The 27,714-nt window shown below is 40.0% G+C and overlaps 1 protein-coding gene and 1 non-coding gene across 4 annotated transcripts in view; one reads left to right on the plus strand and one right to left on the minus strand.

Annotated features, from left to right (window-relative positions):
* The window catches only part of IP6K1 (inositol hexakisphosphate kinase 1), a 72,934-nt gene that overhangs the window by 38,037 nt on the left and 7,183 nt on the right, over window positions 1-27,714 (minus strand). The window lies entirely within an intron of this gene.
* On the plus strand, window positions 27,533-27,604 carry TRNAL-CAA (transfer RNA leucine (anticodon CAA)). The gene has a single exon. It is a non-coding gene; the product is annotated as a tRNA-Leu (tRNA).

A 27,714-nucleotide genomic window follows, 5' to 3' on the forward strand; every position in this document is an offset into this window, starting at 1 on the left:
CCATGTTCTTAGTATCCTATGTTCCTGACCTCCTGTGAGACCTCTCCCCTTCAAGGCCCACATAGCATATTTCCTTATATAGTCAGACATTCAGAAAACAATGCAAGGAGATTTCAGAGCACAAATTCAACAGGTAGTCCCTCCACTTAGAACCACATACAATTCACGGCCACACTATGACATATCTGAACATCTATCCTGTGGGTAAAGATTTTATTAGCAAGTACCCAGAAGCAGATGAGCAACATGCAAAATGACAGTGAATGTGGGGAAAGCCTGTAAACAGAAGAGGCAAATGACCTGTTTAATGCCTCACAAAATGCAACAGAGTTTGACTGCTCTGTCAAGACAGATTCTGTCTTCTACCCTCCAGTGAAACACCAGAATTTTAAAAGGTACTTTTAAGCACCTTTAAACATCAGAAAAGAGGGACTTCCTGGTGGTCCAGTGGTTAAGACTCCGAACTCCCAATGCAAAGGGCCTGGGTTCGATCCGTGGTCAGGGAACTACATCCCACAACTAAGATCCTGCATGCCTCAACTAAGATCCTGCATGCCGCAACTAAAGATCTCACACGCGGCAACGAAGATCACATGTGCCGCAACTAAGACCCGACACAGCCTAAATAAATAAATAAATGTATTTTTTAAAAATCAGAAAAGAACTTCTATCTACCTCATAAATAACTCATAGTTCTAGACAGAGGAGGGACTAACTTTCACCCACACAACAACTTCCCAACTCAGGAAAGTGTATAGCTCCAAAGAAACGTCACTCCTTAAGAGCATGTTCCAAATCTCTCCACTCTCTCAGCTTCCTTTCCTGACCTTCATGTGATACAAGGAACTGAACAGCATGAACATGTAGAGAGCTCTCATGATTCTGGGAGTCAAAAACTATATTAAAAAGAAAAAAAGTGGAACTCAACCTGGAAGCAACCATCAATCCCATGATTAATAAGTTGTGTACCCTTCAATACACCAATTCACCTTATTTTCCCTGACAAGAAGCTAGACTCGAGACTGTATGTCCTACTTTTCAGGGTGAGGTAATATATGAGAAATCAATTTAAAAATATATACTACAGGGACTTCCCTGGTGGTCTACTGGTTAAGACTCCATGCTTCCAATGCAGGGGACATGGGTTTGATCCCTGGTCAGGGAACTAAGATTCCATGCCACGTGGTGCAGCCAAAAAAATAAATTAAAAAATATTAAAAATGTAATAAAATCAGTGTTCATTAAAAAAATAAAAATATGTACTATACTGATGCAGCTAAAGCAACGCTAAAATTTTTTAGCTTTAAAAGTGAAAATATAAAATTAATGACTTAAGGTTCTCCTTAATAAGCTAGAAAAAGACCAAAGTAAGTAGAAGGAAGGAAATAAGATACGAGAACTCACTGAGAGACAGAGAGAGAGAGAGAATGAATAACAGAGCCAAAAAAAAAAAAAAATCAATAAAGCTGATAAAAATCTCTAAAGAAACTGATCAGTGAAAAGAAAACACACAAATTACCACTATCAGGGATGAAAAACAGGGATATCACTTCAGATCCTACAGGCACTGAAAGAAAAATAAGGTAATATTATGAACAACTGCATACCAATAAGTTCAACAACTTAGACAAAATGGATAAATTCCTTAAAAAATACAATTTACCAAAACTGACACAAGATTAACATAAAATCTGAATAGACCTATATCTATGAAGAAAACTGAATTTATCACAACTCTTTCCACAAAGAAAAGTCCAGACACAGATGATTTTACTAGTAAATTCTATCTAACATTTAAGGAAGAAATAACACCAATCTTGCACAAATTCTTTCAGAAAATGAGAAGAGAAAGAACACTTTCCAACTTGTTTTATGAGGTCAGGTAACCCTGATAACAAGAACTAAAAAAGAACCATAGAGAAAGAAAAAACAAATGAAAGAAAAGACAGAAAGAAAAAAAAATATATATATATAGACCAATATCCTTCATGAACACAGACACAAACATCCCTTTTAAAAGTTTAACAAAACAGGGACTTCCCTGGTGGCGCAGTGGTTAAGAATCTGCCTGCCAATTCAGGGGACACGGGTTTGAGCCCTGGTCCGGAAAGATTCCACATGCCACGGAGCAACTAACCCGTGCGCCACAACTACTGAGCCTGCGCTCTAGAGCCCATGAGCCCCAACTACTGAGGCCACGTGCCACAACTACTGAAGCCCATGCGCCTAGAGCCCATGCTCTGCAACAAGAGAAGCCACTGCAATGAGAAGCCCACACACCACAACAAAGAGTAGCCGCCGCTCGCCACAACTAAAGAAAGCCCGCGCGCAGCAATGAAGACCCAATGCAGCCAAAAATAAATAAATAAATAAAAGTTTAGCAAAACAAATTCAGTGACATACAGACGGAATAATATGACAAAGTGTGGGATGCAAGGCTGACTAACTATCTGTAGAATCAATCAATGTAATCCGTCATATTAACAGAAGAAAGGAATAAAACCATACAGGAAGACACTCAACAAAATTCAACACCCACTCATAATTTAAAACTCTCACAAATAAAAATCTGAAAAAAACTTCCTCACATGCTCAAGAGCATTTATGAAAAACCTGCTAAAGAGCATTTATGAAAACCCCCAAAAAACTATAGCTGACATCACAGTCAATGTGAAATCCTGAACATTTCCCTCATATAATCAAAATAAGGCAAAGATGTCCATTCTCACCGTTTCTATTCAACATTTTATCAGTCAGTATAGTAAAGCAAGAAAAATTTTTTAAAAGCATAAAGACCAGAAAAAAACAAGACTTTCTCTATCCATAGATAATCTAATAGAAATACTTTATACATACATAAAATACATAGAAAATACTTAGCTATCTACAAACAACTTCTAAAACTACTATGTGAATTTCACAAGATCATAGGATACAAGGTCAATATACAAAAGCCAATTATATTTTTCTATGCTAGCAGCAAACAATTAGAAATTAAAAGACAATTTAGTGGATTGATTTCATATAAGATGGTAGAGAAGGAGGCTTCAGGAATCCATCCCTTCACCCAAACAACTAATGAGCTGGCAGAAACTGTCTGAAGTAACTTTTGGAACTCTGGAGTCTAGCTGGAAAACATGAAACTTCCAAGGTAGAGCTTGATGAAGAGGCTGGTGAACACTGGTAAATTTAAGACTTTTGTGTAGCACCTACCCAACCCCCAGCCTCACAGCAAGCAACAGTGGCATGGCTACCTTCATTCCGGATATAGCTTGCTGGAGGCTAGGGTGGACACAATAAAGATCTTGTCCTCCAAATATTGGGGTTGTGTGTTCTGACTGATGACGGCTGCTTTTGATCACTGAGGAGCAGGCAGAGGCTGGTGACCATTGTTCCAACACCCACAGGCTGAAGCAGCTTCCAGGAGATTTAAGAGAACAGTACTTGTTTTCATTTTTCCCCTTTTGGGAGCCAGACATTTAAGGAAATCTTTGTCAGGTCACTGTATAACTGCAGATATAACTGAACAGAAACTTCAATTATCACATACAATAAGGAATACACATTTCGAAAATTTATCTGTAAAAGTCACAAATGGAAGGCTCTCACACTCAATGAGCAAAAACTAGCAACACCTGAGGAGTGGGAAAGTTAGACTGCTAAAGTTACCACAACAGGGACTTCCCTGGTGGCGCACTGGTTAAAGACTCCATGCTCCCAATGCAGGGGGCCTGGGTTCAATCCTGGGATCTAGTCAAGGAACTAGATCCCACATGCATGCCACAATTAAGATTTAGCATGCCACAACTAAGGACCCCACCACCCGCAACTAAGGAGCCCACCGGCCGCAACTAAGGAGAACGCCTGCTGCAACAAAGACCTGGCACAACCAAATAGACAAATAAATAAAAAATAATAATTTTTTATTAAAAAAATTAATAAAGTTACCACAACATAATACTCAAATGTCGTTTTAACAAAAAAATTAAAAACATACTAAGAAACAGAAAATCAATGCCTGATCACAGGAAAAGGAGAATCTGACAAAAAATACAAAACACCGTGGCCTCTCACCTTCTGAGACAGCCTACACTCTGTCTGTGAAGGGTGTTTCTCCCTTTGCTGCCCTCACTTTCCAAGACAACCCCATGCCCTGGGGCCGCTCTTGCCTTTTGAGATGGACTGTATTCTGTCTACAGAATTTGTATCTCTAAATAGATCTACTTCTTACCAACAAAACAAAACAAAACAAAAGGGCTTCCCTGGTGGCGCAGTGGTTGAGAGTCCGCCTGCCATGCAGGGGACGCGGGTTCGTGCCCCAGTCCGCGAAGACCCCACATGCCGTGGAGCAACTAAGCCCTTGCGCCACAACTACTGAGCCTGCGCTCTAGAGCCCATGAGCCACAACTACTGAAGCCCACACACCTAGAGCCCGTGCTCCACAACAAGAGAAGCCACCGCAATTAGAAGCCCAGGCACCACAACAAAGAGTAGCCCCAGCTCGCCAGAACTAGAGAAAGCCCGCACAGCAATGAGGACCCAATGCAGCCAAAAATAAATAAATTAAATAAATAAATTAGAAAAAAAAGAAAAGAAAAAGTCACTAGAGGGATTCAACAGCAGATCTGAGCACACATAAGGAATATCAGTGTACCAGAAGGTAAAACAACTGAAATTATTACACGAGAGGCAAAAAGAAAAAAGAATAAGTAAAAGTAAAGAGTTTGAGGGACCTGTGGGACACTCCCAAATGTAACAATAACTACATTTTAGAAATTCCAAAAAGAGGAAATAAAAGGGAAAAAAAATATTTGAAGAAATAATGGCCCCAAACTTTCTAGATCTCAGGAAAGACAGGAGTATATATGTGCAAGAAGCCTAATGAAGTGTAAGTGGGATCAACTCAAAGATTCACACCACACCAAGACACATAAAACAAAAACACACTATAAAACTGTTGAAACCCAAAGACAACGAGAGAATATTTAAAGCAGCAAGACAGAAGCAACTGGTAATGTACAAGAGATCTTCAATAAGATTAGCAGCTGATTTCTCCTCAGAATCCTCCAGAAGGCAGTATTTAAAATCCTGAAAGAAGAAAACTGTCAACCAAGAACTCTATACCTGGATAAACTATCCTTCAGGAATGAAGGGAGGGGCTTCCCTGATGGCACAGTGGTTAAGAATCCGCCTGCCAATGCAGCGGACACGGGTTTGAGCCCTGGTCCAGGAAGATCCCACGTGCCATGGAGCAACTAAGCCCGTGAGCCACAACTACTGAGCCTGAGCTCTAGAGCCCACGAACCACAACTACTGAGCTCGCGTGCCACAACTACTGAAGCCCATGCACCAAGAGCCCGCGCTCTGCAACACGAGAAACCACCGCAATGAGAAGCCTGCACACCACAACGAAAGAGTAGCCCCCACTCACCACAACTAGAGAAAGCCCGCGCGCAGCAATGAAGACCCAACGCAGCCATAAATTAATTAATTAATTAATTTAAAAAAAAAGAATAAGGGAAAATTAAGGTATTTCCAAATAACAAAAACTGAAGGTGTATGTTACCAGTGGACTTGTCCTATAAGAAATGCTAAAGGGAGTCCTTCAGGCTAAAATGAAAGGACAACTCAAAGCCATTAAAAAAAAATATACAACACTGGTAAACATGACTACATAGATAAACATAAAAGCCAGTATTATTGTGTATTTGGTATGGTTTGTAATTTCTCTCTTCTTCCTAAATGATTTAGCAGACAAATGCATAAAGCTTATAAATCTATGTTAATAGGCATACAATGTATAAAGATGTAATCGTATAAATATATGTACACATAAATAAATAAAAAGAGGGAGGGATAGAGGTGTACAAGGGCAGAATGTTTGTATAAACTAACTAGGTTGTTATCAGTTTAAGATGTAAATTTTAATCCCCAAGATAATCACTAATAAAATAACTTTAAAACACACAGAAAAACAAAGAGAATCAAAATGATTCACTACAAAATAAAATCAACTAATTTCTAAAAAAGATGGTAATGGAGGAACTGAGGAACAAAAACATGCAAGACACACAGAAAACAAAAAGATAAATGAAAGTAACTCCTTCTTGATAGGTAATCACAATAAATGTAAACGGACTAAACTCTCCTACTGAAAGGCAGAGATTAGCGGAAAGGACTTTAAAAAAATATCAATCCATCTATATGTTGCCTACAACAGATTCACATTAGATATGAAGACATAAAGAGGTCGAAAGTAGAAGGATGGAAAAAGATATTCCATGCAAATCTTAATCAAAGAAGAGCTGAGGTGGCTCTACTAATAGCAGATAAAATAGACTTTAAATTATAAAAGGTTACAAGACACAAAGGATATTAAATATTGACAAAAAGTTAGATATAGCAAGAAGAAATAACAATTATACATGCACATAACAGAGCCACAAAATGTGTTTTTGGGAAAACGAGTATAGTAGTCTTGTTCAGGCTTCAGAGGCAGAAGTAGGCCTCTGACTGACTTGTGACCCTGCCTGGACTGCGTGACTGCTTGCACACCTAACAATTGTTACCAACGAGTCAAGCAACAATTATGATAAGAAAGGGAGTGGGTTTTGGAATTTCTTGAGCCCTGGGGACCTGGCCAGTCCCCGGGGTCTGGAAAATCTTGTGACTCAAGTGGTGAAACCAACAGCATTGTTACAGTTAAATCAGAGCTTCATTTCTGCACGCAAACTGATGATATCAGTTTGTGGCCTGGGATTATAAACAGAAGCCCCCAGAGCTGCAATCTGAAGTCTCACCTGTGGGGTGGATGCACCACCCAGGACCCTTCCCCACTGGGACTCCAGATTGCTATTACTCAGGACTTCTCAGCTGCTGTTTGAATCTGGATGTAGGTGTCGGCCCAATCTGGTGATGTACACTCTGTTATATCTCTCGAATACTTTTATTCATCCCCTTCTAATGACTGTATATTGAACTTAAGTAATCTTCTATTAAAAAATTAATTAAATCTGTTCAGTTGTGTGAGATGAGTGGTTATTTTGCCAGCAAACCCAACGAACCCTGAAACTGAAAGCAGGCTTTTGGCAAAACATTAAATTGTTTTAATTTAATGAGCAGGATTCGTACAGCAAAATGCCTCTCTTTAAAAAGAAAGAAGTTAATCAGGTTTTTATTCCAGGATGGGACGAGCTCCCTTACAGCTCATTAGTGGCAGAGTGGGGCATATCGACTGGACTGTGTGAGAACTAGAGATCTAAATCAAAGCGAGCCGAACCTTTGGATGTGACTATTTATAGCTCACGCTGATAGAGAAAGGGCAAGAATGTACCACGCTGGGACAGAAAGGTTGGATCCTCCTTTCTGCCTATCGTAAGGTGCATTAAGCTAAGCAGAAACTGGTTGAAGAGAAAGCTCAATTGGAAAAAGATCTGTGTGACTTACAAGGACGACTGTCCATGATTCAATGCCAAAATTATATTCTAGCTGATTAGGTTTCCACTTTCCAGTAGGTAGCCGAAAAAGCCACTGTTAAAGTTGCCCAAGCCACACATCGAAAGTGGCGGGGCAAAGTAAATAAAAGGTACATCTGGCTATAGCTAAAGCTGGAGTAGACTGGGACCCAGATACATGGGACGGAGGTATCTGGGATGATAGCTCACAATCAGAATCTGATGAAAATGATGATTTGGGATGGAAGTCAGCCCCACAGTCAAAGGAAGAACTGAAACCGCCTAACTTTAAGACACAGCAAGCTTGGCAGCGTAAAATGGAAACTGATGCTCAGAGGAATGCAATAAAAAAAGATACTCTGGGGGATTATACTCAGCATGAGATTAACGATATTTTAAGACAGTTAACTCAAAGGTCAGGAGAGCCTTTAATTACTTGGGGAGTTAGTATCTATGATGCAGGGGCCGCTGGAATATTAACTGATGATGGAGATGCTCATAAATTTGGCACCATTAGCAATGAGTCTTTTGTGCAACAGGCTGTTAGAGATAAAGCTAATCGCCCAGTAGATTCCAATCTATTGGAAATAGTCGCTGAAGGGTGCCTTAAGAAATATCCTATAGAATCTGCTTGGCCTGGAAGGGACCGTCCCTGGTACACTCTTAAAGACTGTGTCCAGAGACTAAAGGAAGACGCTATGAAAGGTGCTATTTTTATTGTACATCTAGATAACATGTCTGACATTCCCCTGACTGTACAAATGAGAAATAAAGTTTTTAAAACTGCTCCTCCTACTTACAAGCATGTAATTGTGACTCTCCTGCTAAATGAGACAGGTAATCCCATCTCCAAAGTCATTAAATAAAGTACAACAATTGGGAGACTTGGGAGAGTGGAACTTTGAAAAGAAAGAAGAAGATAAAGAAAGAGCAAGACAAGCAGACAGGATATCTGGAAAGGACACGTTCCTGGCCCTTATTACAAATTGGGTCCCAAAAGACTGATGGAATAACTACAAAGGAATTATGGGAAGTATTTTTTTTTTTTTAAAAAAGAAAGGGACCAAGAGACTTTTTTTTTTTTTTGGCGGTACATGGGCCTCTCACTGCTGTGGCCTCTCCCGTTGCGGAGCACAGGCTCCGGACGCGCAGGCTCAGCGGCCATGGCTCACGGGCCCAGCCACTCTGCGACATGCGGGATCCTCCCCGACCGGGGCACGAACCTGTGTCCCCTGCATCGGCAGGCGGACTCTCAAACACTGCGCCATCAGGGAAGCCCAAGACATTTTAAATCTCAAGCAGAAACTATGAGAGATCTGTCTCTCTGGGTATATGTGTATGTCTCAGTATTTGTCTTTCTCTTTGGATAATATTACTGAGGTTAATTTATAAATGAGCTCTATTTAAATGGCTTAAAGCAAAGTAAGTGCTTACAAATCAAACAATTCTAAATACAAGAGAAATTAAGCTACATCAATTTTAGGTTCATGTGAAATGGGAAATAGTCAATATTAAATTAATACCTGGTATTGTTTGTTAATCTAATTAATATAGACATGTGTTAGGAGTCATCAACATTAAGTGTAACGCTTTTATTGTGCCTAGGTTTAATATAAGCTACATAAAATCTTGTTATATTTGTTACAAATTTGTCAGCAAGTAAAGTAATTTGATGTGAAGAAACTTTTAAGAAAATGTAAATGAGATAAGAGCTGTTAGATAAACTCTATTAAGAATAATTATGCTTGGGGCTTCCCTGGTGGCACAGTGGTTGAGAGTCCACCTGCCGATGCAGGGGACACGGGTTCGTGCCCTGGTCCGGGAAGATCCCACATGCCGCGGAGCAGCTGGGCCCGTGAGCCATGGCTGCTGAGCCTGTGCTCCGCAACAGGAGAGGCCACAACAGTGAGAGGTCCACGTACCGCAAAAAAAAAAAAAAAAAAAATTATGCTTTAGGAATGTGTATCTAAAATAGTCTCTCCAGATTCTGTTAACTTGAAATTCTAGAGTTATGCTAAATTAAGTGATGGAAGCTTGTTGAATAGCTAGGTCATTCCCAAATAAAATAAGATACTGAAACATTAATTACTGAACACTGGCTTCCTTTTACAGAGAAACAAAAGATATTTAGGACTATTAATGAATACATTTGGTGCCACGTTCTCTAAAGAAAATAAATGTTTTTAGAAAATATCACTGGTGGGCTTCCCTGGTGGCGCAGTGGTTGAGTGTCCGCCTGCCGATGCAGGGGACGCGGGTTCGTGCCCCGGTCCGGGAGGATCCCGCATGCCGCAGAGCGGCTGGGCCTGTGAGCCATGGCCGCTGAGCCTGCGCGTCCGGAGCCTGTGCTCCGCAACGGGAGAGGCCACAGCAGTGAGAGGCCCATGTACCGGAAAAAAAAAAAAAAAAAAAAAAGAATAAATCACTGGTATTATGTTCACCAATCTACAGAATGCTAATGTAAAGGACAGTTCATAATTGCTTACTTCTTAGTTTTCACAAGAAATTAAGGTTTTAAGAGCTGAGGATTCTAATTTAAACATGTAATTAAAGCTAATAAAAAATAATAAAGGAAACATTTCAGTGTATAGTAGGAAAGTAGGATGTGTTGTCAGTAAATAAGGTATGAGGAATGGAATTACATTTTATTAAAGGAAAAGGAAGTAGGTCTGACCTATAGCTGGCTATTTCTTTCTTTTTTTTTTTTTTTTTTTTGTGGTACGCAGACCTCTCACTGTTGTGGCCTCTCCTGTTGCGGAGCACAGGCTCCGGAGGCGCAGGCTCAGCGGCCATGGCTCATGGGCCCAGCCGCTCTGCGGCATGTGGGATCTTCCCGGACCGGGGCACGAACCCGTGTCTCCTGCATCGGCAGGCGGACCCTCAACAACTGCGCCACCAGGGAAGCCCCTAGCTGGCTATTTCTGAATGGGAAAATAAAGTGATGGATATAGAAACTGATAAAAAAAGTTTTGTGGAAAGTGGACCCCAAGAAAAGAGTTTTGTGCATGGTCAGAATTGACAAAGTTTAAAATAAACTTAACTGAGTAAATGAATTTTAAAAGTAAGCAGGTGTAAAACTTGAATTTGGCTTTTCTCTCTCTTAAGAGGACAAGATTTCTTAATATGTTGAACTGCCTTTGATAACAAATTTTAAGTTTTCTTACCTTTTAAGTGATCTGTTCTATATTTGCCTTTGAAATCTTATATTGTTACTTTGGTAAAGTAAATAAGTATTAATTCACAATGATCTATGAAGATTATGGCACACGTAGATAAAGCTCATTCCCCTTCTTAAAAAAAAAAATTAACCCCTCATTGTCAGACTTTTGCTATCCTGTTGTCCTCATAACATGGCAACGGTCTACTCCTAAGTCAGAAAATTTTAAATGGGTAAACAATAGCTGTAAATCAAACAGTCAGGGTTATGGGAAATCCAAGACGGCCCCTTGGCTTTTCCTGGCTCCCTGACAAACCTCATTCTTTATTTGATGGGATAAAGCCTTCCCTGGCAGCAGGGTTAATGCCCTCACAATGAAAAAGAAAAAAATTATGTTTCACTGAATATTAAATTCTAGTTTTGTTAATTGAGGTCTGTGTTTACCAAGATTCACTTCCGAGATAGTTCCTTGTTGTTATGTTTTATTGGTAAAAAGTTTAATTGAATTATTCTAAAGCTTATCTCAGTAGTCTATCTTTGAATGGAGATCAGATGCCCCGTGACCTACAACCAGGGCACACAGAATTACATATGTCAATCAATGAACTGTATACTAATTGGAGCTTATGACAAAAACAGCAAGGCAAAAGAGTACCTCTGGGTTTTTGGAACAGAAAATTCCCAGAAGCCGGAAAGAACTATACTACCTTTGAAAAACAGCTACTGGCGGGCTTCCCTGGTGGCACAATGGATAAGAATCTACCTGCCAATGCAGGGGACACAGGTTTGATCCCTAGGCCAGGAAGATCCCACATGCTGTGTAGCAACTAAGCCCGTGCACCACAACTACTGAGCCTGCACTCTAGAGCCTGCGAGCCACACTATTGAAGCCTGCGTGCCTAGAGCCCGTGCTCCGCAACGAGAAACCACCACAACGAGTAGCCCGCGCTTGCCGCAACTAGAGAAAGCCCGCACACAGCCCACACAAAGACCCAACGCAGCCAAAAATAAATAATAAAAAGAAAAACAGCTACTAGCATGTTACTGGCCTCTGATACCAAACAACTGACTGTAGATCACACAATTATATTGAGACCCCAAGTGCCCATTATGTAATGGATTTTAAGCTCACCAAAGACCCACAGAATTGGGCAAGCCCAAGAGTCTACTATAGTCAAATGGAAATGGTATATACAGGACTGGGCCAAACAAGGCCCACAGGGTGCCGCTGTTTTACATGCAAGGATTTCTGAAATACCAATTGAAGGTCTTGAGCAAGAAGCTATGATTAGGGCTTCCCTGGTGGCGCAGTGGTTATGAATCCGCCTGCCAACGCAGGGGACACAGGTTCGATCCCTGGTCCAGGAAAATCCCACATGCTTTGGAGCAACTAAGCCCGTGTGCCATAACTACTAAGCCTGTGCTCTAGAGCCTGCGAGCCACAACTACTGAAGCCCACACGCTGCCCGTGCGCCTAGAGCCTGTACTCCGCAACAAAAGACACTGCAATGAGAAGCCCACACACCGCAATGAAGAGTAGCCCCCACTCTCTGCAACTAGAGAAAGCCCGTGTGCAGCAACGAAGACCCAACGCAGCCAAAAATAATTAATTAATTTTAAAAAAGAGGCTATGATTAAACCCGAGTTAACCGAGTCGCCTGTAAAATGGGGAAAGCCCCTTTGACTCTTTAACTGAGAAAGAAAAGAAACATGCCTGGTTTACAGATGGCTCAGCAAAATATATAGGATCTGTTCATTACTGGAAAGCAGTAGCCTATAATCCAGTCACAACTGAACTGTTAACACTTGAGAGGGAAAAAGCAGTCAATTTGCTGAACTATATGCAGTATATCAAGTTTTGAAAAAGAAAACTTAACAGAATGTCCTATTTATACTGATTCCTGGTCTGTGGCCAATGGATTAGCAACTTGGCTTCCAACGTGGGTTAAAAATAATTGGCAAATTCATTCAAAAGAGTTGTGGGGGAAAGAATTATGGGTGGATATTTAGGAAACTGTCCAGAAAACTAATGTTTCAGTTTTTCATGTAGACGCTCATAGTACTCCCATTCCACGGAATGATGGTATAATTCAATTACAGATGAACAAAATCAGATCCAGACGATGGAAGTCAGCCCACACTCTAGTGAATTCAAAGGTTTGGCACTTTGGGCACACGAAAAATGTGGCCATCTGGGAGAAAAAGCTACATACAGGTGGGCTCAGGATCAAAGTATTTCCTTGACTATGGATCTCATTAAGTCTGTTATTTTACAATGTCCAATCTGCCAACATGTTAAACACAGGAGCTTGCCACAACTAATAAAAGGACAATTGGCACGTGGCAAACTGCCTGGGCAGATATGGCAAATTGATTACACTGGCCCATTAATCTGTGATAAAGGCTGCCAATATGTGTGCACTTCAGTGGACACCTATTCTGGATACTCGGTGGCCATTCCATGTGGAAAAGCCAATCAAACTAACACTATTAAAACATTAGAAATAATTAATTTGTACTATGGTGTTCCACTCCAAATACAAAGTGATAACGGGTAACTTTCAAAGGTGAATTTGCCCAGGAACATAATACACAATAGATTTTTCATATTCCATATTATCCTCAAGCTGCTGGTTTAACTGAAAGAATGAATGGATTGCTAAAGGAGCAAGTGATTCAATTGGGACAGGGTTCTTATAAAAATTGGAGGACTAACTTAAATGCTGCCTTAAATATTCTGAAAATCGTCCAGTTGGGTTTAATGAGAATGACTCTACCAAATCTACAAATTCATAGGATGGATTTCCATCCAGAGATAATTGAATATTGGGAAATTTTACCTGGAGCATTAGCTCCTTTTCTAGCCTCTCCTGAGGCAGCAGGCCTCCATTTGCATTCTACAACTGAGCAGAGGCTTACTAAGAGAATGATTTTTACTATATCAATTGGCATTGGTATGAAAATGCCTCCTGGACATTTTGGGCTAATTAAGAAATGCTCTAGCTTAGCCCTTAGGGGCATCTGTGTCCAAGGAGGAGTGACTGACCCTGAACTATCAAGGAGAAATTAAAGTGATTTTACAAAATGAAGGTAATGATGATTTATTTATTAATAAACACAACAGGGTTGCTCAACTACTTATTCTCCCCTGTCTAATTGGAAAATCAAGAAAGGAGAACCCCCTACTTTGTTAACTGTCTGGGGAGATGGAGGATTTAGATCCACAACAGAGCACAATTCAATTGGAGCTAAAGGTGAAGCAATCCAATGGTCCTCCTATACCTGCTGATGTAATTGTGCAGGGAAAGGATGACACTGTGTTGGTGTTGATCCCTGGACAAGAAAAATGAAAATATGCGCCATTAACCCATTGTTATTCTCGTGAATAGACCGTTTTTGGAAGCTTAACTGTAATGTGGATCGTCACCCACGCCTTAACCCCAGGATATCTGCTTCAGTTGAGAAAGGATAAAGAAGGAAAACGTTGGGGAATCTTCCGTTGGGAAAACATAAGCCACACCCGAACTCAAGACAACTTCACCTGCCCTGCAAACAAGGCCTGTCCTTTTCTAATTATGACTTTCTATGGCTGTCAATTTCACGTGTTGCCTATTGTTTTTGGAAATGAATATTGGTTGCCTCATTTTGCTGGAAATTACTTAGATTTTAATAATCACAACCACTTATTGACAGACTGTGAAAAGACTATTCAAGGATTGCTTTGTGGCCAGACTTCACACATCTGGGAACCCTGTTTATTAGAGAATTCCATTAACTACTGTGAATCGACTATATCTCCTCAATCCTATAGTATGTTTTTTGACGTTGCTCCCCAATTTGTATGTATTGTAACTGATGATATTAACACAACTTCTAATTATCAGCTAGGAAACCCTTTTTCAGGATGTATAGCACATACAGATCACTTATATTGGAAAGGGACAACTTATTTCTTTTCCCCCATACACACACAATTGTTGTGGACTCAAATGTTAATTCCTACTTTACCTGTTCCTAATATTAGCCTACCACTTGAACCTTTGAAAAAGGTATTACAGTAAACAGCGTTACTACAGAAATTTATAGGTAAACATAACTGTACTTTGTTCAAACACTCTATTGTTACTACTATTGCAGCTAACAAATTAATAGATGTGGGAGTTAATGTACAAAAGCATACTTCTCATACTTGGTGGGACTTTTTCTTTACTCAATCCCCCAAGGCTCGACAATTGTTCTCTGCATTATTTAACCCACTGCTGTATTTTTGATTACATTACTCTTACTCGCTGTTTGTAACTGTTACTTATCTTACCGTATTCGAAAAACTGCTCGTGTTATATTGCCTTATTCTTATGCTCTTGAGCCTAAACAATCCTAGAGGCCAAATCTTGGGAAAACTAGTAAAGTAGTCTTGTTCAGGCTTCAGAGGCAGAAGTAGGCCTCAGACTGATTTGTGACCCTGCTTGCACACCTAACAATTGTTACCAACAAGTAGCACTTATGATAAGAAAGGGAGTGCGTCTTGGAATTTCTTGAGCCCTGGGCACCTGGCCAGTCCCCCGGGGTCTGGAAAATCTTGTGACTCAAGCGGTGAAACCAACAGCATTGTTACAGTTAAATCAGGGCTGCATTTTTGCACGCAAACCAAAATCACAGTGTGCGGTCTGGGATTATAAATGGAAGTCCCCAGAGTTTCAATCTGAAGTCTCACCTGTGGGGTGGACACACCGCCCGGGACCCTTCACCACTGGGACTCCAGATTGCTGTTACTCGGGACTTCCCAGCTGCTGTTTGAATCTGGATGTAGGTGTTGGCCCAATCTGGTGATGTACACTCTGTTATGTCTCTTGAATACTTTTATTCACCCCCTTCTAATGACTATATATTGAACTTAAGTTAAATAATCTTTTATTAAAAAATTAATTAAATCTGTTCAGTTGTGTGAGACGAGTGGTTATTTTGCCAGTGAATCCAACGAACCTTGAAACCAAAAGCAGGCTTTTGGCAAAACACGTGTGAAGTAGAAACTGATAGCACAGAAGATGAAAAAAAGACAGTCCTTCAAGAACAGTTGGAGATTTCAAAATCCCACATTCAGAAATGGACAGAACAATATCAAAAACAGATGGAATATCAATAAGGAAATAGAGGATGTGAACAACACTGTAAACCAATTAGACGTAACAGATATATATGGATATTCAACCCAAAAACAGAAAAATAAATCTTCTCAAGTGCACATGGAACATTCTTCAGGAAAGATCATATGCAGGCCAGAAGACAAGTCTAAATACATTTTATAAGACTGAAATAATACAAAGTATCTTTTACAATCACAACAGAAACTAAAAATCAATAAAAAGAAAACTGGAAAATTTACAAGTATGTGGAAATTAAATAACATACAACCTTGAACAACCAATGGATTCAAGAAATTACAAAGGAAGTTCCTGCCAGAGCAATTAAGAAAAAGAAATATAAGGCATCCAAATTGGAAAGGAAGAGTAAAAACTATCTGTTTGCAAATAACATGGTCTTATATATAGAAAACCCTAAAATTACATACATACACACAAAACCACTGTTAGAGCTAATAAACGAATTTGGCAAATTTGCAGGATACAAAATCAACACACAAAAAAAGAGCTGCATTTCTATAAACTAGCAAAGAACAATCTGAAAAGGAATTTTAAGAAAACAATTCCATTTACAATAGTATCAAAGAGAATAAATATACTGAGGAATGAATTTAACCAAGGAGGTGAAAGACTTGTATTCTAAAAACTATAACATATTGTTGAAAGAAATTAAAGAAGTAAATAAATGGAAAGACAGCCCATTTGACAAACTGGAACTTTTACTATTGTTAAATGACAAAGACTACCCAAAGAGATCTACAGGCTGACTGAAATCCCTAACAAAATCCCAATGGCAGTTTTTATAGAAATAGAAAACCCATCCAGAAGTTCATACAGAATCTCTAGGGACTCTGAACAGCCAAAATTCTTGAACAAAGTTGGAGGAATCACATTTTATTTTTTTTTTTGGAATCACATTTCTTGATTTCAAAACTTACTGCAAAGCTACAATAATCAAGACAGTATGGTACTAGCATGCAGATAGATATATAGACCAATGGAACAGAATAGGAAGTCCAGAAATAAACCCTCAAATATACAGTCAAATGATTTTTGACGAGGGTGCCAATACCACTCAGTGGGGAAAGGACAATTTTTTCTTTCTTTCTTTCTTTCTTTTTTTTTTTAAAATTTATTTGGCTGTGCTCTTAGTTGCGGCAGGCGGGATCTTCACTGCAGCATGTGGGATCTTTAGTTGCAGCATGCGGGATCTTGAGTTGTGGCATGTGGGATCTAGTTCCCTGACCAGGGATTGAACCCGGGCACCCTGCATTGACAGCATGGAGTCTTAGCCACTGGACCACCAGGAAAGTCTCGACAATCTTTTCAATAAATGGTGTTGGGAAAACAAAACAGCCACATGCAAAAGAGTGAAGTTAGACCATTATTTCACATTATATACAAAAATAAACAAAATGGATCAAAGACCTAAACTTACGAGTTAAAACTATAAAACTCTTAGAAGAAAACATGGGTGGGGGGAACTTCATGACCTTGGATTTGATAATGATTTCTTGAATATCACAACAATAGCACAAGCAAGAAAACAAAAAAATGGATAAACTGGACTTCATCAAAATTTAAAACTTCTGTGCATCAAAGACACTATCAAGAGAATGAAAAGACAACCCACAGAATGGGAGAAAATATATGCAATCCCACGTGTGATAAGGGATTAATATCCAGAATACAAAGAGAACTCCTACAACTTAACAACAACAAAAATAAATGACCCAATTAAAAACTGATCAAAGGACTTAACTAGACATTTCTCCAAAGAACATATACAAATGCCAATAAGCACATAAAAAGATGCCCAACATCGTCATTAGAGAAATGCAAATCAAAGCCCCAATAAGCTACCACTTCACACCCACTAGAATGGCTATTATCAAAAAAGCAGAAACAAAAGTTGGTGAGGATGCAGAGAAATTGGAACCCTGTGCACTGCTGGTAGGACTGTAAAATGGTGAGGTCACTGTGAAAGACAATATGGTGGTTCCTCAAAAAATTAAATAGAGAATGTCCATATGATCCAGCAATTCTTTTCCTAGGTATTCCACTCCTAACCCAAAGAACTGAAAGCAGGGATTCAAACAGATATTTATACACTAGTGTGCATTATTCACAATAGCCAAAAAGTGAATACAACACATATCCATCAACAGATGAATGCATAAATAAAATGTGGTATATACATACCACATTTTATTCAGTCATAAAAAGGAATGCAATTCTGATACATGCTATAAAATGGATGAACCCTGAAAACATTATGCTAAGTAAACAAGCCAGGTACCAAAGGAAAAAAATTATATGACTCCACTTATATGAAATATCTAGAATAGGCAAGTTCATAGATAGAAGTGGATTAGAGGCTGCAAGGGGGTGGGGGGCGGGGGGAATGGGGTGCTACTATATAATGGGTACAGAGCTTCTATTTGAGATGATGAAAAAAGTTCTTGAAATAGACAGTGATAATGGTTACACATTATGAATGTACTTAATGCCACTGTGTTATACATTTAAAAACAGTTCACGTGGCAACTTTTATGTTATATGTATTTTACTACAATTAAAAAAAATATTCATTTACCAGTATGGAGTTTCCTCTAAAAAAATAAAAACAGTAAAAAACTAAAAACAGTACTACCATAAGACCCAGCAATCCCACTACTGGGCATATACCCTGAGAAAAACATAATTCAAAAAGAGTCATGTATCACAATGTTCATTCCAGCTCTATTTACAATAGCCAGGACTTGGAAGCAACGTAAGTGTCCATCGACAGATGAATGGATAAAGAAGATGTGGCACATATATACAATGGAATATTACTCAGCTATAAAAAGAAACGAAATTGAGTTATTTGTAGTGAGGAGGATGGACCTAGAGTCTGTCATACACAGTGAAGTAAATCAGAAAGAGAAAAACAAATACTGTATGCTAACACATATATATGGAATCTAAAAAAAAAAAAAAGGTCATGAAGAACCTAGGGGCAAGACAGGAATAAAGATGCAGACCTACCAGAGAATGGACTTGAGGACATAGGGAGGGGGAAGGGTAAGCTGGGACAAAGTGAGAGAGTGGTAGTGTATATATGGACATATATACACTACCAAAGGTAGAACAGATAGCTAGTGAGAAGCAGTCGCATAGCACAGGGAGATCAGCTCAGTGCTTTGTGACCAGCTAGAAGGGTGGGATAGGGAGGGTGGGAGGGAGGGAGACCCAAGAGGGAAGAGATATGGGGATACACGTATATGTATAACTGATCCACTTTGTTATAAAGCAGAAACTAACACACCATTGTAAAGCAATTATACTCCAATAAAAATGTTAAAAAAAAATTTTTAATAAATAAATAAATAAAAATAAAAACAGAACTACCATATGATCCAGCAATTCTGCTCCCAGGTATATATCTGGAAAAAATTAAAACACTAATTTGAAAAAATATATGCACCCCCATGTTCAGAGCAGCACTAGCTACAATAGCCAAGATATGGCAGCAACCCAAGTGCCCATCAACAGATAAATGGATGAAGAAGATGTAGTATATGTATGTGTGTGTGTATATACATATGTGTGTGTGTGTATATATACACATATATACACACACACAAATGGAATATTACGTAGTCATAAAAGGGGAAGAATTCTGCCATTTGCAGCAAAGTGGATGGACATAGAGAATATTATGCTTAGTGAAATAAGCAAGAGAAAGACAATACTGTATGATATCACTTATATGTGGAATCCAAAAAATAATACAAATGAATGCATACACAAAATAGAAAGAGACTCAGAGATACAGAAAACAAACTAGTAGTTACCAAAGGAGAGACAGAAGGGAGGCAGGGCAAATAAGGGGTATGGGATTAACAGATACAAACTATTATGTATAAAATAGATAAGCAAGAAGGATATACTGTATAGAACAGTGAGTTCTTGCCATTATCTTGTTATAACTTTTAATGGAGTATAATACTGACTCACTATGCTGTACACCTGAAACTAATATAATATTGTAAATCAACTGTACTTCAATTAAATAAAAAGAATAATATTGACAAAAAAACAATTCATTTACAATAGCACTAAAAGAATATTAAATATCTTGGAATAAATTTAACGAAATATGTGAAAGACCTCAACATTGAAAACAATCAAACAATGCAGAGAGAAATTAAAGTCGTAAATAAATGGAGATCTATATAATGTATATGGATTAGAAGACTCAATATTGTTAAGTTGCCAATTCTCTCCAAATGAATCTATAGATTCAATGAAATCCCAACCACAATGTCAGATTTTTTCACAGAAATTGACAAATTAATTCTAAAGTGTATATGGAAATACAAAGAACCTAAAATATCCAAATCAATCTTGATAAAGAATAAAGTTTGACAACTTATACTACCTGACTTCAAGACTCACTATAAAGCTACAGCAGTGGGGTACTGGCATATAGATAAATAAACATATTAATGGAACAAAACAGAGACCCCAGAAATAGGCCCATACCTATACAGTCAATTAATTTTTGACAAAAGTACTAAAGCAAACAGAGGAGCAGAGAAAGTTGTGGTGATTTTAAACTACATCAAATTTTTCAACATTCCTTCCCCCAAAAGGCAGAGCCCTCCTCTCGCCTCTCCCTGAGTATGGGATGGACTTAATGACTTCATTCTAATAAACAGAATATGGCAGAAGTGACAGTATGTGACTAGATAAGAAGCTTCTTCCTTACTGTTTTGGATCATTCACTCTGGAGGACACAACTGCATACCAGGAGGGTACTCAGAGAGCCCACATATCAAGGAACTGAGGACTGCTGCCAAAAGCCAAGTAAGTCATCTTGGAAGCAGATCCTCCAGCCTCAGGCAAACCTCTATCACTGGCAGCCCCAGAAGACATCCTAACAGCAACTTCATGAGAGACTATGAGCCAGAATCACCCCACTAAGCCCCTCTTCAATTTCTGAGCCTCAGAGACTGAAGTAATAAATGTTTGCTGTTTTAAACTGCTAAATTTTGGAGTAATTGAATAGATAACAAATACACAAGTCTTTTCAGCAAACGGTGCTGGTACTGGGACAAGATATCCATACTGGTGGAGGGTGGGGAGGGAGTTTGAACCTCAACCTCAATCTTACACAATACACAAAAATTAATTCAAGGAGGATCAAAGACCTGAATGTAAAAGCTAAAACTGTAAAACTTCTAGGTGAAAACACAGGCAAAATCTCCTGCACTTAGAGATAGGCAAGGGCACAGAAAGCAATAGCCATAAAAGAAAATATTGATAAATCAGACTTCAACAAAACTGAAAACTTCTAATCTTCAAAATATACTTATAAGAAATAAATAGGCAAGCCACCATGCACTGGCAGAAAAATTTCACAAACATACATCTGACTGGTATTCAAAATATAAAAAGAGCTCCTGAAACACAATAATAGATGGAAGTTAACAGTTCCATTTTTTTTTAATGGGCTGAAAATCTGAACAAGTATTGTACTTCACAAAGGAAATATACAAATGACCATTAAGTAGAGACACCAGTGCTCAACATCATTAGTAATCAGGTAACTGCAAGTTAAAACCACGAGATATCACAATACTTTCACAAAAATGGCTAAAATTCAAAACACTGACAACACGCTAAATGTTGCTGAGGATGTGGAACAATCACAACTCATACATTCTTGGTCGGAATGTAAAATGGTACAACCATTTTGAAAAAGGTGTTAATGTTTCCTATAAAGCAAGACATACATCTACCCTATGATCCAGCAATTCATTTCCCCTCAAGAGAAATGAATGTATATGTTCTCCAAAACCACTTGTACAAAAATGTTCACAGAAGCTTTACGTATAAGTCAAACCCTGGAAGTAGACCAGATGTCCATCAAAAGGGGAATAGATCAACAAACTGGAATGTTCATGCGATGAAATACTTCACAGCAATAAAAAGGAATGAACCAATGATACAGGCAATAGCATGGATAAATCCCTCAACAGTATACTGCATGAAAGAAGCCCTACACAAGAGTACACAGGATATTATTCCACTTATATGAAATTTTAGAACAGGCCTAACTAATGTATGATGAAAAAAGTCAGAGAAGTTGTCTCTGGCTAGAACAGAACAGTGGTTTAATCACTTATATTAAAACAAACTGAAAACATAAGGTGGTAGCAACTAGGGAATTCTGTTAAGAAAATACTTATCAAATTATTAATAACTTGGGACCTCCCTGGTGATCCAGTAGGTCAGACTCCTAATTCAGGGGGCCCGGGTTCGATCACTGGTCGGGGAACTAGATCCCACATGCACGCTGCAACTAAGAGTTCGCATGCTGCAACTAAGAAGCCTGCATGCCACAACTAAGAGTCCGCCTGTTGCAACTAAGAATCCCACATGCCACAACTAAAGATCCCATGTGCCACAACGAAGACCCGGTGCAGCCAAGACCCAGTGCAGCCAATATTTATTTATTTATTAAATAAATAAATAAATAGTTTTAAATTAATAACTTGTTATATAGTGCTGACAAACAGCAGTTTACCAGTTATCAACATATTACCTCTTTGCTCCAAACCCAAACATCATGGCCTGCTCTGCAAAAATGGAGCTGAACCCATTAAATATTTTCCTTTGCCAACTGATGTTCAACTTTACCAGTAGAGGACACGGGAGAGACACTGCAAAAAGAGGAGGCTTCTCTACATGGTTCCAGCATGCTCCTATCACCAGGCCCCTGCCAGCCAGTCAGCTCCCCGCACTGTCCAGTTACTGATGGGTGCCTGACACCTGCAATGCATAGTGGTCAGCAGCACGCAGTGTCCAGTAGCTTCCTCTAACACCTCACTCAAGCAGTTTTGTGGCAGAGTGGTTCCAGCAAGACACCCCTCCATAAATGGCTTTCTCTGACATCCAAGAGGGTAGATTTCCAGCAAGTTCTGGAGGACAGATTTCCAACATGTTCTGCCAGTGTGACACTACAATGACTTTCTCGGCCGTCCAGTTAGTCATGGCCACCCTATCCTCCAACAAGATATGGATTTCAGTCCCAGAAGGGTATCTTCCTTAAGCACCCTGTATCAGCCCTACAGGTAGTAGCTATTCACTCTAGTTCTTACTAGCCAACCCATCACTACTCCAATCTCCTGTTACCTGTTCAAATTACTGTTTGGTTTCTGAATGGACCCTGAAAGTTGTTTCAATGAGTTGAAAAGGCTAAGTAGCATAGACCTAAAATGATAAATTTTATTACCTACATAAAATCCACATGCTTCTGCTTTATTCACAATCTACCAATGAAAAGTAATACAACATTGTAAACAGTCAAGTTAACATGTTTAAGGGCCTAAGGAGCCCTACCTGGTACACTCTGCTTCATGAAGTTACTCAAGCTTAATATTCGGCTCCCTGAAGCTAAAGGCAGCATTTTCTTTGGAGACACTCATGAAATAGCTAACACAACCACATATTTTATAATACACCTTCCAAAATACGGAAGAAACTTATCACTCATTTTACTTTCTATGCTAAAAAAATAATTTTATTTTTCATGCAGAATATCGAAAACCAAAACAGCCTAGGCATGCCCTGTGCTGGCCTGAAAAATCTAGTGTTCTACTTGGCCCTGACCCACACAATATCCTCCAGTTGAGCAGTCTTTATAAGTTTCAGAACACTTTTCACCAAATCAAGTTTGTGTCTAAGTCGTAATTATAAAGTCTCCAAATCAGTCGTGAACCATTAAAATAATATCTGCAAAAAAACCTTTTTAAAGTATATAATCAAATATATGCTGAGTACCCAAAATGAATGAGACCCTGTAGAATACTGTAGTAATAAGACAAACACAGTTCCTGCCCTCAGAAAACTGAAAGTGAGGATGGAGAGCAGGTAGAGAGGAGAGGCAAATAAGCAATTTTAAAAGAGTATGGGGCTTCCCTGGTGGCGCAGTGGTTGAGAGTCCGCCTGCCGATGCAGGGGACACAGGTTCGTGCCCCGGTCCGGGAAGATCCCACATGCCGCGGAGTGGTTAGGCCCATGAGCCATGGCCGCTGAGCCTGCGCGCCCAGAGCCTGTGCTCCGCAACAGGAGAGGCCACAACAGTGAGAGGCCCGCGTACCGCCAAAAAAAAAAAAAAAAAGAGTATGATAGGGACTTCCCTGGTGGTCCAGTGGTTAAGAATCCGCCTTCCAATGCAGGGGATGCGGGTTTGATCCCTAGTTGGGAAACCAAGATCCCCCATGCCGCAGGGCAACTAAGCCCGTGCACTGCAACTACTGAGCCCGCATGCCATAACTAGAGAGCCCACACACAACGAAAGATCCCGCATGCCACAACTAAGACCCGACACAGCCAAATACATAAATTTTTAAAAATAAAATTAGAAAAATAAAACAAGCTATAGGTTAACCATTTGACAAGCTTCCCCTTTATCTGATCAACACCATAAGGTAAAGAGATTAGGTATTGTCAATCCAATATTACAAGCAAAGTAGCAGAGAAATCAGATGACTTGTCTAAGTAAGGCTCCACAACTAATACTTGAAATACCAGCATTCACCTTCCTCACCTGGTTCCAAGAAGAGCTCCAAGATGGATCTTTTCAATCTAGTCTGGGGAGGCAGGCACCACTCCTGAACAGGATTGAGTGAGATTAGTACTCTAGGCAATAAGTACACAGGGAGGTTCATTTGCCCAGAAAGTTTACTGCATTGGGTTTCCCTGGTGGTGCAGTGGTTAAGAATCCGCCTGTCAATGTAGCGGACACGGGTTCGATCCCTGGTCCAGGAAGATCCCACGTGCCGTGCCACAGAGCAACTAAGCCCGTGTGCCACAACTACTGAGCCTGCACTCTAGAGCCTGCGAGCCACAACTACTGAGCCCGCGCACCACAACTACTGAAGCCCACGCACCTAGAGCCTGTGCTCCGCAACAAGAGAAGCCACTGCCATGAGAAGCCCACGCACTGCAACGAAGAGTAGCCCCTGCTCGCCGCAACTAGAGAAAGCTCCCGTGCAGCAACGAAGACCCAACACAGCCAAAAATAATAAATTTATTTTAAAATTTTTTAAAAAAAGTTTACTGCCTTAACAAAATGATGTGGGGACCCCAAACCTTTCAGACACTAGAGACAACACTCCTGTGCCTTTTTCACACTACAAGGAAGCAAGGCCACAGAATGTGAGGAAGAGAAACTAAATAGTGGGGACACCAAAAGTTTCAGAACCAGGCTTGCCCTTAAGAATATCACATATTTTCTCTACAACTTTAGACATCACCTAGAAACTGAACACAACATTGCCAAAGTCCCCACACTCTAAAATAATGTCTAAGACTCTGAAACCATCCCACCTGAAGAAAGCATGGTATCTGGAAACCTTCACATTATAGCTCCAATGTTTGGGTGATAATATAATCTTGGAGGGTTTCAAATCTCCCAGGAAATACGCTGAGTGCTGACAACCAGCATCAATGTCCATGGTCAGGAGAAAACTTTGAGAAGAGCGGCTGAAATTGTACCCTTAGGCAATATGTAAGAGAAAAAACCACAACATCTAAATCCAGTAGCAGTTGCTATTTGCATTATAAAACTAATTTATAAGCCAACTCAAAAGAAATGAGGTCTCCCACCTTCCCCCACTCTCTATCCTGGCAGAGGAGAAACCATATTGGCATCACCAGTTCAGCTACCAAGACAATGCTATAGTTCAGATGCAAGGCCTCTGTGGGGCTCCATTAACAACATCTGTTAAGACAAAAATTTGAATTTTTTTTGGCGGGGGGGGCCGTGTTGGGTCTTCATTGCTCCACGCAGGCTTTCTCTAGTTGTGGTGAGTGGGGGCTACTCTTCGTTGCAGTGCGCAGGCTTCTCATTGCGGTGGCTTCTCTTGTCGCAGAGCACGGGCTCTAGGAATGAGGGCTTCAGTAGCTGCAGAACGCGGGCTCAGCAGTTGCGGTGCGTGGGCTCAGTAGTTGCCGCGTGCGGGCTCTAGAGCGCAGGCTCCGTAGTTGTGGCGCACAGGCTAAGTTGCACTGCGGCATGTGAGATCTTCCCAGACCAGGGACCGAACCCATGTCCCCTGCATTGGCAGGTGGATTCTTAACCACTGAGCCACCAGAGAAGTCCAAAATTTGAATATTTTAATAGGGAAAACTGAAGTAATAATAATACATAAAAACAAAAAAACTGACTTGGGAAGAAAGTACAGCCAAGCAATGCTGTCAGTATACCAAAGCCACTCACATAGTCTTCAGCAGACCCAGCAGTCAGACTGGATACAGGGAGCAAAGGGTACAGTTATCAAAAGGCTCCAAGATGAGCCCAAAGGAGAAACAAAGTCCTCTGCATAGCTTTTAGGGCTTATCAGTCAAATGAAGAATATCGGAACCAATTATCTGAACTTTTTTCTAACAAAGGATTTTACCTTAATCTCAGGTTGTACGAGGACTAGAAAATCGACCTGCTTTGTTCAGGGGGTATGACCCTAACTACAGTCTTATACTTGAAAAGATAAAATTCTTAAAGGAAAGTTGGTTTTGATTTGCTTTCATCACCTTCAGATAAGGATTTTTACCCTCAATAAGTTTTACAAACAGCTCCAAGATCCTTCGCCCTCCCACAGGGCCAGTATTTCAATAAGGACCACATACAGCAATAAGGTTTGCTCACAGCACAGATTATAGTTTCCCAAGTAAAATGCTTGCCTACCTAAAGCCCAATTTCCCAGGTACCAGGCCAGGGTGCACAGCTGTTGAGGAGGAAAGGAAAAGTTGTCCACATTTAAAAGATGAGGAAACTAGGGACTTCCTTGGTGGCCCAGTGGTAAAGAGTCCACCTTCCAATGCGGAGGACGCACGCTCGACCCCTGGTCAGGCAACTAAGCCCGCATGCCACAACTATTGAGATTGCGCACCTCAACGAGAGGGAAAACCTGCACACCACTAGAGAGAAGCCCGTGTGCCTCAACTCGAGAGAAACCCGAGCAGATGCGCACCGTAACGAAAAGATCCCGCATGCCTCAACAAAGATCCCGTGTGCCGCAGCGAAGAACCGATGCAGCCAAAAAAAAAAATAAGGAAAATAAATAAAATAAATATTTTTTAAAAACTGATATATCATTTAAAAAAATAAAAGATGAGGACACTAAAGCACACAGAAGGTAATCAGATGAAAGCTAAAGTAGGAAAAGGAAAGCTTTATTTGGCCCACTTTATAATAGGTTATGAATCTAAACATCCATCTAAGCTCACAACAAATATGAAATGCATGTTACTCTTCTTTAAAAAGAGCAAGCGAGGGAATTCCCTGGCTGTCCAGTGGTTAGGACTCCATACTTTCACTGCCGAGGGTCCGGGTTCGATCTCTGGTTGGGGAACTAAGATCCCACAAGCCACGCAGCACGGCCAAGGGGAGGAGGACGGAACAAGCATTTCACTCTAGAAAAACAAACATCAAGATCTATTTTGTATAAAAAACAAATTATATAGTAGCTTTACTCATAATTGTCAAAACTCAGAAGTAACCAAGATGGCCTTCAACTGGTGAACGGATAAATAAATGGTGGTACACCCACACAATGGATTATTCAGCACTAACAAGAAATGAGCTATCAAAGCTCTGTAAGGACATGGAGAAATCTTAAATGTACATTACTAAGTAAAAGAAGCCAATCTAAAAAGGCTACATACTGTATGACTCCAACTACATGACATTTTAGAAAAGGAACAGTAAAAAGATTAGTGGGACTTCCCTGGTAGTCCAGTGGCTAAGTCTCTGTGCTCAAAATGCAGGGGCCCAGGTTCAATCCCTGGTCAGGGAACTAGATCCCACGTGCCACAACTAAGAGTTCACATGCCGCAACGAAGATCCCGTGTGCAGCAACTAAGACCCAGCACAGCCAAATAAATAAATAAAATATTAAAAAAAAAA

The sequence above is a fragment of the Delphinapterus leucas genome, chromosome 10 (assembly GCF_059928025.1).
Source record: "Delphinapterus leucas isolate spDelLeu-1000000601 "Yukka" chromosome 10, BTC_Dleu_Yukka2, whole genome shotgun sequence".
NCBI classification, from domain to species: domain Eukaryota; kingdom Metazoa; phylum Chordata; class Mammalia; order Artiodactyla; family Monodontidae; genus Delphinapterus; species Delphinapterus leucas.